Here is a 13,056-nt window from a genome sequence, read left to right on the forward strand (position 1 = left end):
AGAGAAGAGGGGAGGAAGTTACCACTAAGGCAACTTGTCTTTGAGAAATGAAGAGGCCCTGGATTTCCCCAGCATCTGGTGAACAACCTAAAAACCAAATATTTTTATCACTGCATCAGATGCACCCTTAACTAATCAGAGTAAAACTCAGTACAGAACTTTTAACTAAGTCACAGCAAAAGTCTTCAGTGGCAAAGCCCTCCAACTGTGATACCCACAGCCCTGGTTCCATCCTCCCACCCCAGACTCCCTTTGGTCCCATCCTTGCCCTCTCCTCAGACAACTGAAGAGCAGATGTAACACAACCCATGAATACAACAGCCTAAGTTAGGCCTAAGAGAAATGCAAAGAAATTGATTACAAATAGAAAGATAAATACAAGACTCAAATAGAGGTTTTCCTTATCTTGGGAAAGGTACTCCTTTCCCAATTTGGAACCAGTCCATTGTTCCATGTCTAGTTCTAACTGTTGCTTCTTGACCTTGTTGCATACAGGTTTCTCAGAAGGCAGGTAAGATGCTCTGGTATTCCCATCTCTTTAAGAATTTTCCACATAATTTTCCACAATATCTAAAAATAAAAAAGAATGAAATACCAAAAGAAATAGAGGAAAAAAGTAAAGAAAGTCAAGAATTAAAAACTGAGTTCTAATTAGGAATACTTTTGACTGCAAGTAGCAGAAAACCCAGCTAACAGTGGCTTAAACTATGTAGACATCAATTGTTAAGACATCCAGTGGTAGGCAGTACCAAAATTAGTTTGGCATCACTGAGTTCATCAATATCTAGGCCTGTCTTATGTTTACATTCTGTCAGCTTCCATATATTTGCAATATTGCTCCTCATGACCACAAGATGGTTGCCATAGCTCTAAGATTCACAGCTGCATGCAACAGTATTCAAAGCAGAACAAGAGGGGAATCAAAGCAAAGGATATTCCTCTTTCTTTTGAGAAAGGAAATACTTTCCTAAAAGCTCTCAGCTTATTTATCCTGGTATTTCATTGGCCAGAAGTGGTTCATATGTTCACCCCTAAACTAATCACTGGCAAAGGCAAGAGAATAGTCATAAATCCATCCCTTGCTAGAAATATTAATGTCAGAACTAAACTGGGATCTGTTAGCAAAGAAGCAGCAGGCAACTAGATGGGCAGTCAAAATAACAATCATTATTGAATTCAGAGTATTCTAACTTGTTATGAGAATCACTGAAAGAAATAAAACAGATCATACACTTTCTAAAATGCTAGAAATAGCATATAAAGAAACTACCATAGGTTCCAACAACACAAGAGATGATTCCACACATGGGCATCACCAAATGGTCAATACCAAAATCAGATTGATTGCATTCTTTGCAGCCAAAGATGGAAAAGCTCTATATAGTAAGCAAAAACAAGACCGGGAGCTGACTGTGACTCAGATCATGAACTCATTATTGCAAAATTCAGACTTAAATTGAAGAAAGTAGGGAAAACCACTAAAAAATTCTGGTATGACCTAAATCAAATCCCTTGTGATATACAGTGGAAGTGACAAATTCAAGGGATTAGATCTGATGGAGTGCCTGAAGAACTATGGACAGAGATTCATAACATTGTACAGGAGGCAGTGATCAAAGTCATCCCCAAGGAAAAGAATTGCAAAAAGGCAAAATGGTTGTCTGAGGAGACCTTACAAATAGCTGAGAAAAGAAAAGAAGTAAAAGGCAAAGGAAAAAAGAAAATATATATCCATCTGAATGCAGAGTTCCAAAGAATATCAAGGAGAGATAAGAAAGCCTTCCTAAATTATCAATGCAAAGAAATAGAAGAAAACAATAGAAGGGAAAAGACTAGAAATCTCTTCAAGAAAATTAGAGATACCAAGGGAAAAGTTCATACAAGGATGGGCACAATGAAGGACAAAAATAGTATGGACCTAACAGAAGCAGAATATATTAAGAAGAGGTGGTAAGAATACACAGAAGAACTATACAAAAAAAAGATCTTAATGACCCAGATAACCACGATAGTGTGATCATTCACATAGAGCCAGACATTCTGTAATGTGAAGTCAAGTGGGCCTTAGGAAGGATCATTACAAACAAAGCTAGTGGAAGTGATGGATTTCCAGCTGACCTATTTCAAATCCTAAAAGATGATGCTGTTAAAGTGCTACAGTCAATATGCCAACCAATTTGGAAAACTCAACAGTGGCCACAGGACTGAAAAATGTCAGTTTTCATTCCAGTCCCAAAGAAGGTCAATGCCAAAGAATGTTCAAACTACCATATAATTGCACTCATTTCACTTGCTAGGAAGTGAAAGTCATTCAGTTGTGTCTGACTCTTTGTTACCCCATAGACTATACAGTCCATGGAATTCTCCAGGCCAGAATACTGGAGTGGGTAGCCTTTCCCTTCTCCAGGGGATCTTCCCAGCCCAGGGATCGAACCCAGGTTTCCCACATTGCAGGCAATTCTTTACCAGCTGAGCTACAAGCAACACGCTACTATATGCTAGCAAGGTCATGCTCAAAATCCTTCAAGCTAGGCTTCAACAGTATGTGAACTGAGAACTTTCAGATGTACAAGCTGGATTTAGAAAAGGCAGAGGAACCAGAGATCAAATTGCCAACATCTGATGAATCATAGAAAAAGCAAGAGAATTCCAGAAAAACATCTATTTCTGCTTCATTGACTACTCTAAAGCCTGTGATTTTGTGGAAAATTCTTAAAGAGAATTGGGAAAGGAGTATGTCAAGGCTATATATTGTCACCCTGCTTATTTAGTTTATATGCAGAGTACATCATGTGAAATACTGGGCTGGATGAAGCACCAGCTGGAATCAAGATTGCTAGGAGAAATATCAATAACCTCAGACATGCAGATGACGTCACCCTTGTTGTAGGAAGTGAAGAGGAACCAACGAGCCTCTTGATGAAGGTGAAAGAGGAGAGTGAAAAAGTTTGCTTAAAACTCAGCATTCAAAAAACTAAGATCATGGCATCCAGTCCCATCACTTCATGGCAAATAAATGGGGAAACAATGGAAATAGGATTTTGGGCTTCAAAATCACTGCAGATGGTGACTGCAACCACAAAATTAAAAGACGCTTGCTGTGACAAACCTAGACAGCAAAATCTATGACAAACCTAGACAGCATGTTAAAAATCAAAGATGTTACTTTGCCAACAATGGTCTGTATAATCAAAGCTTTGGTTTTTCCAGTAGTCATGTATGGATGTGACAATTGGACCACAAAGAAGGCTGAACAGTAAAGAATTGCTTTTGAACTGTGATGTTGGAAAAGACTCTTGAGAGTGCCTTGGACTGCAAGGAGATTAAACCAGTCAATCTTAATGGAAATCAATCCTGAATATTCATTGGAAAGACTGATGCTGAAATTGAAGCTGAAGCTCCAATACTTTGGCCACCTGATGCAAAGAGCTGACTGATTAGAAAAGACCCTGGTGCTGGAAAAGATTGAAGACAGGAAGAGAAGGGGACGACAGAGGATAAGATGGTTGGATGCCATCACTGACTCATTGGACATGAGTTTGAGCAAGCTCTAGGAGATAGATGGTCAATGACAGGGAGGCCAGGCATGCTGCAGTCCATGGGGTTGCAAAGAGTCGGACATGACTGTGTGACTGAACAACAACAACAACCATAGGTTATAAAGCAAAAGATAGCAAACAAAAGGAAATAACCTATATCATTAAAGATATTAACCTATATCATTAAAGCAGTATGGTACTTGTATTGATACTTGTATAGACAGAAAGACCAATTGAATAAAACAGAAAGTTCAGAAATTGACACAGATATTTATGGAAATTTATTACTGTACACATAAAGGTAGCATCCCAAAGCTATGGGAAAAATTACAAACTTTTCAATAAGTTGTATGAGAAAACTAATAGATAATCTAAAGAAAAATAAATTTGAAATCCTAATTTATTCACCATACCCAGGATAAATTCCAGGTCTTAATATAAGAAAAGAGAGAGAGAGAGAGGAGGGAAGGAAGGAAGGGAGGGAGGAATAAAAGAAGGAAGAGATTATGAAAGTACAAGACAAAAAAGGGCAAAGTCTTTTTTTTTTTTAATTATAGAACAGGAATTGGCAGTATTTTAACTGGTTGGTCACATAGTAAATGGGCTTCCCAGGTGGCACCAGTGGTAAAGAATCTGCCTACCAATGCAGGAGTCATAAGAGACGTGGGTTCAATCCCTGGTTTGGGAAGATCCCCTGGAGTAGGGCACAGCAACCCACTCCATAATTCTTGCCTGGCGGGCTACAGTGCATAGGGTCACAAAGAGTCAAAAGTGACTACAGTGACTTAGCGCACAAGCATGCACATAGTAAATAGTAGCCGCAGCTACAAAATTCTGCCACTGTAGCAAATGAGCATAGCTGTTTTTCAATAAAGCTCTATTTACAAAACAAATAAAGGGCTGGATATAACCCTTGAGCCATATTTCACAAGCCCCTATAGCATGTGAAAGTAAGACCCCAAACTCAGAAGCCACTAAAACAAATGTTGATACATTCAACCACAAATTAAATACTTCTACAAGGTAAAAACAACACATTTAGTTCAGTTCAGTTCATTCGCTCAGTCATGTCCAACTCTTTGCGACCCCATGAATCACAGCACACCAGGCCTCCCTGTCCATCACCAACTCCAGGAGTTCACTCAAACCCATGTCCATTGAGTCAGTGATGCCATCCAGCCATCTTATCCTCTGTCCTCCGCTTCTCCTTTCCCTAATCCCTCCCAGCATCAGGGTCTTTTCCAATGAGTCAACTCTTCACATGAGATGGCCAAAGTATTGGAGTTTCAGCTTTAGCATTATTCCCTCCAAAGAAATCCCAGGGCTGATCTCCTTTAGGATGGACTGGTTGGATCTCCTTGTAGTCCAAGGGACTCTCAAGAGTCTTCTCCAACACCACAGTTCAAAAGCATAAATTCTTCGGCGCTCAGCTTTCTTCACAGTCCAACTCTCACATCCATACATGACCACTGGGGAAAAACAACACATTAAGGATAGTCAAAAGATAAAATGATAAACCATGAGTAAATATTTGCAACTCATTTCAAAATGGGATAAAATTCCTAATATATAAAACTTCTAGAACTCTCTCCATTATTTTTTGCTCTTCCTAATTATTCCCATTAGCAGGCCAACCTACTCCTTTTCCCAGTCTTAAAGTCTTAAAAAACCTTTCTTTTGACCCCATTTCTGTCACCAATTACTACCTCATGTTCTACTCCTTTTTGCAGTGAAACTCTTGGAAAGAATTGTTTCCAAGATCTTTCCTCTCTTTCTCCTTTAAGCTCTGCTGGTCCACCAAAACTGCTGTAGTCAAGATTCCTACATTGCTCAAGACAGTGGTCAATTTCAGCCTGTATCTCAATTGACTTTTCAGCAGTATGTGCTGTAGATATTCACTTTTTCTTCCTTAAAAAAAAAAAAAAAATTGCACTTGACTGTGAGAACACCAAGCATCAAATTCTTGGTTGTCCTCTACCTCCTTGGTCCCTCCATCGCAGGCTACTGTGCTCATCCCTTGTCATCTCCTGAACTCGTCAATTTTCACTCACTGCAGGACTCCATTGGGGGCCCTTGTCTTTCTTAACTGGGTTCCTGGTCAGTCTTACAAATTGTCACAGCTTTAAACGTCACCTAAAGGTAAATACCTCTGGAATTTAAGTCTCAAAGCTAGATCACTCTCCTTTACTCTGGATTCCTACATACACCTGACTTCTCCCCTTGCAGTCTAATAAACATTAAGATCTTACCATATTTTCAGCTGAGCTCCCAATGTCAACCTCAAATATACTCTACCCAAGGTTAATTCCATTATAATGGGAGGTAACCCCATCCTTTTAGTTGCTCAGGCCAAAATATGTGGGACCATCTCCTCTTTCTTTTACACTCTTCACTCTACCTTTAACATATATCTGGAATCAACCATTTCTCGCCTCTCCTCTTCTACCACCTTGGTCCTAGTCACCATGATGTCTCATTGCATTACTCTACTGGCCTCCAAACTGGCTTCACTACTGCTGCCCAAGCCCTCATCAGGTTCTCAATGCAGCAGCCAGAGTGATTCAGTTAAAAATAAGTCAGATTATATCACTCCTCTGCTTCAAAACCTGCAGTGAACTCTCCAATTTGCTAATGGAAGTGCCAAAATATGTACAAAGCACTCTAAGATCTTTTCTCTTCCATTTCTCTCTAACCTCATCTTTTATTATTCTTTTCCCCTCTTACTTTGCTCCAGCCCCAATAGCTTCCTTCCTGATCTTTGAAAATACCAGGCACATACCTGCCCTAAGGTCCTTACATCAGGCTTTCCTCTGCCTCTGCGGCTCTGCTCATGTCATTTGCATGGCTCACTCCCTCCCTTTCTTCAAGTCTTTGCTTAGTGTCATCTTCTCAATGAGATCTGCCCTGACCACTTGTGTTATAACAAGAAATATATTTAATCTTTGTTCCTGGTTCCTAGAACAGAGTTCCTAAAACCCTTGTTATTTTGAGTGATAAGGGTGTTAGGTGCATATTTTGTTCTAATATTTGGTCTTTAACTCCAGTTCCTGACACAGGAACTTCTAAGTCCTCTGGACTCTCCTGAGTGAGAAGGGTGTCTTTTGTATGCTAATGAGATGATTGGTGTCTGGAAGGTCCTAGAGGGCTTCAGGTTGGGGGCTGGTCACAGAAAACCAAGTCATAATTAGAGGCTTGGAACTTTCAGTTCCTACCCTGCAACCTGCAAGGAAGGAAGAGAAGCTAGAAATTGAGTTATCACACATTTCTGATGAAATCTCCATTGAAAAACCCCCAAACTGTCAGGCTCAGACAGTTTCCAGGTTGGTGATGATCTGGAGGTGCTGGGAGGATAATGCATCCAGAGAGAACATGGAAATTTCACGGTGCCCCTTTCCCATACTTTGCCCTTCATTTGGCTGTTCATTTTGTCCTTTACAAAACCCCTTGTAGTATACCAAAAAACTTAAGTAAATGTTTCTGTGAGTTTTGTAAACCATTCTACCAGATGTTTTGTGAGTAACTGGTGGCTTGTGGGAACCAAGTCCAATATAAATTGGTTCAAGTTAGAACCCCAACCTCAACCAATTTATAGCTGGTTGGCCAGAAGTATAGTTGACAATCTTAGACTTAAGGTTGTCATCAGAAGTTGGGGGCAGTCTTGTGAGACTGAATCCTTAACTTGTGAGAGCTGCACTAAGTCCAGGCAGGTAGTGTCAGAACTGAGTTTAATGTAGGACATACAATCAGTGACCACTGAGAACTGAAGGATTGCTTGGTATAGAAAAACTCACACATTTGCTATCAGAAGTGTTGTGAATAGAACTTTCCTATAAACCCCCCACTTGCACTTTCAATCTCCCTTCTCTGACAATTAATTTTCTCCATAGAACTCATTATTCTATATTATGGGAGTATTTTTTGTTGATCTTTATTTGCTCAGTTGTGTCTGGTTCTTTTGCAACCCTATGGACTGTAGCCCACCAGATTCCTCTGTCCATGGGATTTCCCAGGCAAGAATACTGGAGTGGGTTGTCATTTCCTTCTCTAGTGGATCTTCCTAACCCAAGGATGGAACCCATGTCTTCTGCATTGGCAGGCAGATTCTTTACCACTGAACTGCCAGGGAAGCCCCATTGGAAATATAATGATGAACAAAACATATGCTCTCACAGAGCTTACACTTATGAAATGTCAGAGACACCAAGCAAATAATAATACATATACTAATACAGCTAATTTGACAATGACAGCTATGAAAGTATCTTTAAAGGGAAAGATTAAAGTGCTATGAAACATGCAATGAGGCAAGATGGAGAGAAACCTATTCTAGATTCAGAGATTATAAAGAAATGACATGCAGAGTAAAATATGAAGGATAAGTGGGAGTTGGCCAGTAGAGTCAAAGGAAAGGAGAGTGTTCCAGGCAGAGAAAGCATATGCAAGAGACCTGGGATGGGAAGTAGTTTGGCATATTAAGGACCCTCAAATTGTGGTTTATGCCCAGTTGTGTCCAATCCTTTGTGACCCTTTGGACTGTAGCCTGCCAGGCTCCTCTGTCCATGAAATTTTTTAGGCAAGAATACTGGAGTGGGTTGCCATTTCTTCCTCCAGGGCATCTTCCTGACCCAGGGATCAATCTCTTGTCTCCTGTGTCTCCTGAATTGCAGGCAGATTCTTTACCAATGAGCCATTAGGGAAGCCCCTTATGTAAAATATTAAAGTTCTAAACCAGATGTCTGCATACTTTCTATTGGCTTCCCTGGTGGCTCAGTGGTAAAGAATCCACCTGCAGTACAGGAGATGCAGGTTCAATCCCTGGGTTGGGAGGATCCCTTGGAGAAGGAAATGGCAACCCAGTATTCTTGTCTGGGAAATGCCATGGACAGAGTGTCCTGGCAGGTTATGGTCCATGGGATCACAAGAGTCAGACATGACTTAGTAACTTAACAACAAAATACTTTCTATAGAGAGCCAGAGTAAATATTTTCGATTTTGTGGGCCAGGATTACAACCCCTACAGTACGTCTGTCGTAATTTCTCAACTTTGCCATTATAGCAGGAAAGTGGCCTTAGACAATATGTAAATGAATGGGCATGGCTATGTTCTAGGAAAACTTTATTGATGGAAGTGGCTCAGACTATAGTTTGCCAATCCCTATTCTTAATAATAGGCTCCTATGAAACTCAATTTCATAAAAATATTTCTGATCAAGATGTATTCTTTAGGGGTCAGTTTAGTGCTGGGAATCACACTGCTGCTAAGTCGCTTCAGTCATGTCCGACTCTGTGTGACCCCATAGACGGCAGCCCACCAGGCTCTCCCATCCCTGGGATTCTCCAGGCAAGAACACTGGAATGGGTTGCCATTTCCTTTTCCAATGCATGAAAGTGAAAAGTGAAAGTGAAGTTGCTCAGTCGTGTCCGACTCTTCATGACCCCATGGACTGCAGCCTACCAGGCTCCTCCATCCATGGGATTTTCCAGACAGGAGTACTGGAGTGGGGTGCCATTGCCTTCTCCAGGAATCACACTAGGGATACAGAAATAAATAAAAAATGTGTAGTTCCTTCTCTTATGGCATTAATAGATATTAACAATATCAATATAATAACTATATAATACACTCAAACTGTAGCTAGGGGCATTTAGTAAGTTCAAGGTCCTCTGAATTTATAATAGGGGATCTAATCCAGCCTCAAGGACTAGGAAAATCTAAAGTGACGTTTCAATGTGAAACTAGAAGGATGTGTAAGTGTTGGCCAGGTAAAGAGTTGAGAGAGAGAATGTCTCAGAGGAAGAATATAGCACTATGAAAACCCAAGTTGAAAGGTTATTTAAGGATCAGAAAGAAAGCCCATGGGCAGGAATATAGGGAATGAAGGAGAAAGTTAGGTTAGATAAACCTAGGAGGTACATAAGGCTCAAAATATGTGAACCCTGTGTTTCAATTTAAGGATTCTGAAAATATTTTGGACTTCCTATGAAATTTAAGAATTAGGAATTTCAGAATTAGAAAATTAGAAATTTATGTTCATGGAAGCTCTATTTTAGATAATCTGTACTTGTGGCTTGATCAGGATTTTCTGATTTGGACATTTAGCCCCAGATTCCAGGTATGAGCCTTTAGCTAGAGGTAGAGATTTCAGACTCATAAACCATGGAAGTAGATGAGTTCACTTGTTTAGTGTGTGCAGAATGGAAGGGTTAAGGGTGGGGCTGTAGTTACAGAAGGGAAAGTTAGCAGAGAAGACTGTGGCCAGTTCAGAGGGAAAGAAAGTGACCCAGAGGACAACAGTGAAGGCTACAGTCAAGAGAAGTTAGATAACTAGTAAAGGTCCTTGCAGCTTGCAATTTGGAGGTCTTACTGATAGCAGGTTCAGTAGCTAGATTCAGACAAACTTATATTGCCATGGTTTTATGACCAAACCAAAGTGAAGAAAAAGAGACAATGAGTATAAACATCTTTTTTCCCCCCAAAGCCTCACTATGAAACTTCTACTTCTGGGTAAGAAATAAAAGAAATAAAAAGAGGAACTGGATTTGCCCTCCTGTTTGAATATCTGAAACACCAGACAAAAATACATGAAACAACATTCAAATACATTGGACATCAGGCAGCAAAGGACAGTGATCTCTTAGAGATGGGAAACAATTGAGGGGAGCTGTATGACTGTCTCAGCCCACTGCATGAAGAAATTATCCAGGTTGCAGTGTAGAGGGGGAAACTGAAACAGCTGAAGTTTATGAGTAGAGTACCAGATAAGAGAGAGAACACTCAAAATCTTCAGAGTGTCCAGCTCAAATATATAATGAATTGCTGATCAGATCGTGCACATGAAGAAATCACCTGAGACCAGGAAAAGAAATGCTTAATAGAGGAAACAGTGTGCAGTGTCCACAATATAATCCTGTTCCAACAGCCAGAGGGAAAAGCTTCATAATTCAGGGGACATCAGCTATCAATTAAAGTAAGAAGGTGCTTTCCTTGAAAGTGGGGAAAATTAAACCTAGACTAAAGCCAGCTCTGGGCACACGTGAAAAAACCTTAGATGCAATAGATCAAACTACTCCCAGTTTTTTAAACTGTGTCCCATAACAAGGCTCAAAAAAAGTTTTAGGACTGTAAAAACATCCAACAAAACAGCAAGGTAAAATTTACAATGGCTGACATCCTTTCCAAAATTATCAGGCAGACAAAAAAAGAAAATACAAGTCATAGCGAGGTAAAAATAATCCTAAGTAGCGCAGAAGTGATACCAATGAGAAATAGTAAACATATTATTATAATGTACATTCAAGAAGCCAAAGAAAAGATTGGACATATTAAGACATGAAAGAAATAAAAAAGGATCCAAATTGAAATTCTAGAGATAAAACTATATGGTCTTTGTAGTGATTACACATTGCAGAGGAAAATATTAGTCAACACACACAAAGAGCAAAGCATACAAAAACAAACAGACCAGCAGTGAACTGTGGGACAACATATACCTATGATGTGACCTAGCCATTCTATCCCAAGCAGTTCCCTAAGAGAAATAAAAGCATATGTTGGTATAAAAGTTTATAACAAATGTTTATAGAAACTTTATTTGTAATAGTCCAAACTGGAAACAACCCAAAATCCATTAGCAGTTGAATAGATTTTTTTAAGTTTAAATTATATCCATATAACAAAATCCTACTGAGCAGTAAAAAATGAATTATTGATACATGCAACAACATAGGTGGATCTGAAAACAATGATTCAGAATGACAGAAGGCAGACAAAAGATACATACCATGGAATTGCATTGATACAGCTCCAGTAAATGCAAACAAATGTATAATGACAGGAAGCAGATCAATGGAGAAGGGGAACAGGGACAAGCAGGGGGTAGGAATTACAAAGGGACATGAGGAAACTTAATTGTAGTGATGACTTCACTGGAATATGACTAAGAATGTACCCAATGGGATATGCTAAATATTTGTAGCTTAGTGTTAGCCACTCAGTCATGTTTGACTCTTTGCAACTACATGGACTGTAGCCCGCCAGTCTCCTCTAACCATAAAATTGTCCAGGCAAGAATATTGTAGTGGGTAGCCAATCCCTTCTCCAGGGGATCTTCCTAACCCAGGGGTCAAACCCGGGTCTCGCCCATTGCAGGCAGATTCTTTACCATCTGAGCCACCAAGGAAGCCCCATTTGTAGCTTAGTATATCTCAATTGTATCTCAACAAAGCTGTTAAGAATAAGCATAAATAAATGATTTTGAAACAAAGGAAAGAAATGGTTCAGCAGCTAGAAGTGCCTCTCTTTTTATCAAGAATGGAATAAGACTTAGAAAGTGTTTTGCTCTAACTTTAGCAAAGGCTCTTTCATATAAGCATTCCCGAGCAGCCCCGAGAGCCTGGCATTTGTGTTCCTGGAATATGTTTGTGTAATGTGGCAAGAGGATGTCACCTAAGTGAAAAGGATGTTGGTCTTCAAAACCACACACACACACACACACACACACACACACACACGGGATTGCTTGCTGCACAGTAATTTATATTTAATTTAATGCTGTTAAAACAGCACAAAAACAACATGTCAGTTTAACAGAATCACTTGTCATTTTAGCATGGAAATAACTTGTAACTTAGTGCTTTAATTCCTTAACATGCCATTTATTTAGGAAGATTCAGACTTCTAGAAGTATTTATTCAGGGAACTTTAAGACCTAATCCACTACATGAAATCCTGACCCTGTAAAAATAGTTTATGAATCTTTCATATTCATTCTGTAGGTTTAATGCGATGGGCAAATTAATGATTTTTTTTAAACCTGTTTCAATTAGAACCCACGTTCTCAATCAATTAATCAAACCTATTTGGCACTATTCAAAGGCCAGCAGATAAAAGAAAATTGCTGTTCATTTGACTACCTGGTCGATTTGGACCAAGAATTTTCGTTCGCGCTTTAAGTAGTCTCTCCGAGCTTAAAACTCCGTTCTTTTTCAGCAAACCCAGAAAGTGTCCCACCTCTGAGTAGTTCTCAGTCGCTACACACTGTAGGTAACGACTGGACTCCCGGCGTTCGGGCGAGTTCTTGGAGAGGGCCGATCTCCACCAAAACCAAGCTGGGAAAAGGGACAAAGCCACAGAAGGTTTTGCTCAGCCCTGGAGGAGTGGGTGTTGGGGTCCTCTAGCTCGGGACTTCGGGCAGGCTTCTGGGAGCTGCTTTAGGCGCAGGAAAATCCCGGCACCAAGTTTTCTCCCCCAAAAACACTCAGGAGTCGTGTCCGCGACCTAGCCACAGGGATCCCAGAAAGCCTTTACCACGTAGCGGATACGGGTACCCCAACCCTGGTGCCCAGCTGGTGGTAGTCCAGGTGACGGGCGACAGAGAAGATCTGGGCTGCTCCTATCTCTGGCAGGACTAGACCGGGCGTGGAGGACGGCAAGGTTTGGCCGCCGCAGGAGGGCAGGAAACTTGTGCTTTGGCGTGGTCCCGTGCTCTCGGAGCACGTTGCTGCGCTAGCATCCTGC

This window comes from Bison bison, unplaced genomic scaffold (assembly GCF_000754665.1).
Source record: "Bison bison bison isolate TAMUID 2011002044 unplaced genomic scaffold, Bison_UMD1.0 scf7180017864364, whole genome shotgun sequence".
Classification (NCBI taxonomy): domain Eukaryota; kingdom Metazoa; phylum Chordata; class Mammalia; order Artiodactyla; family Bovidae; genus Bison; species Bison bison.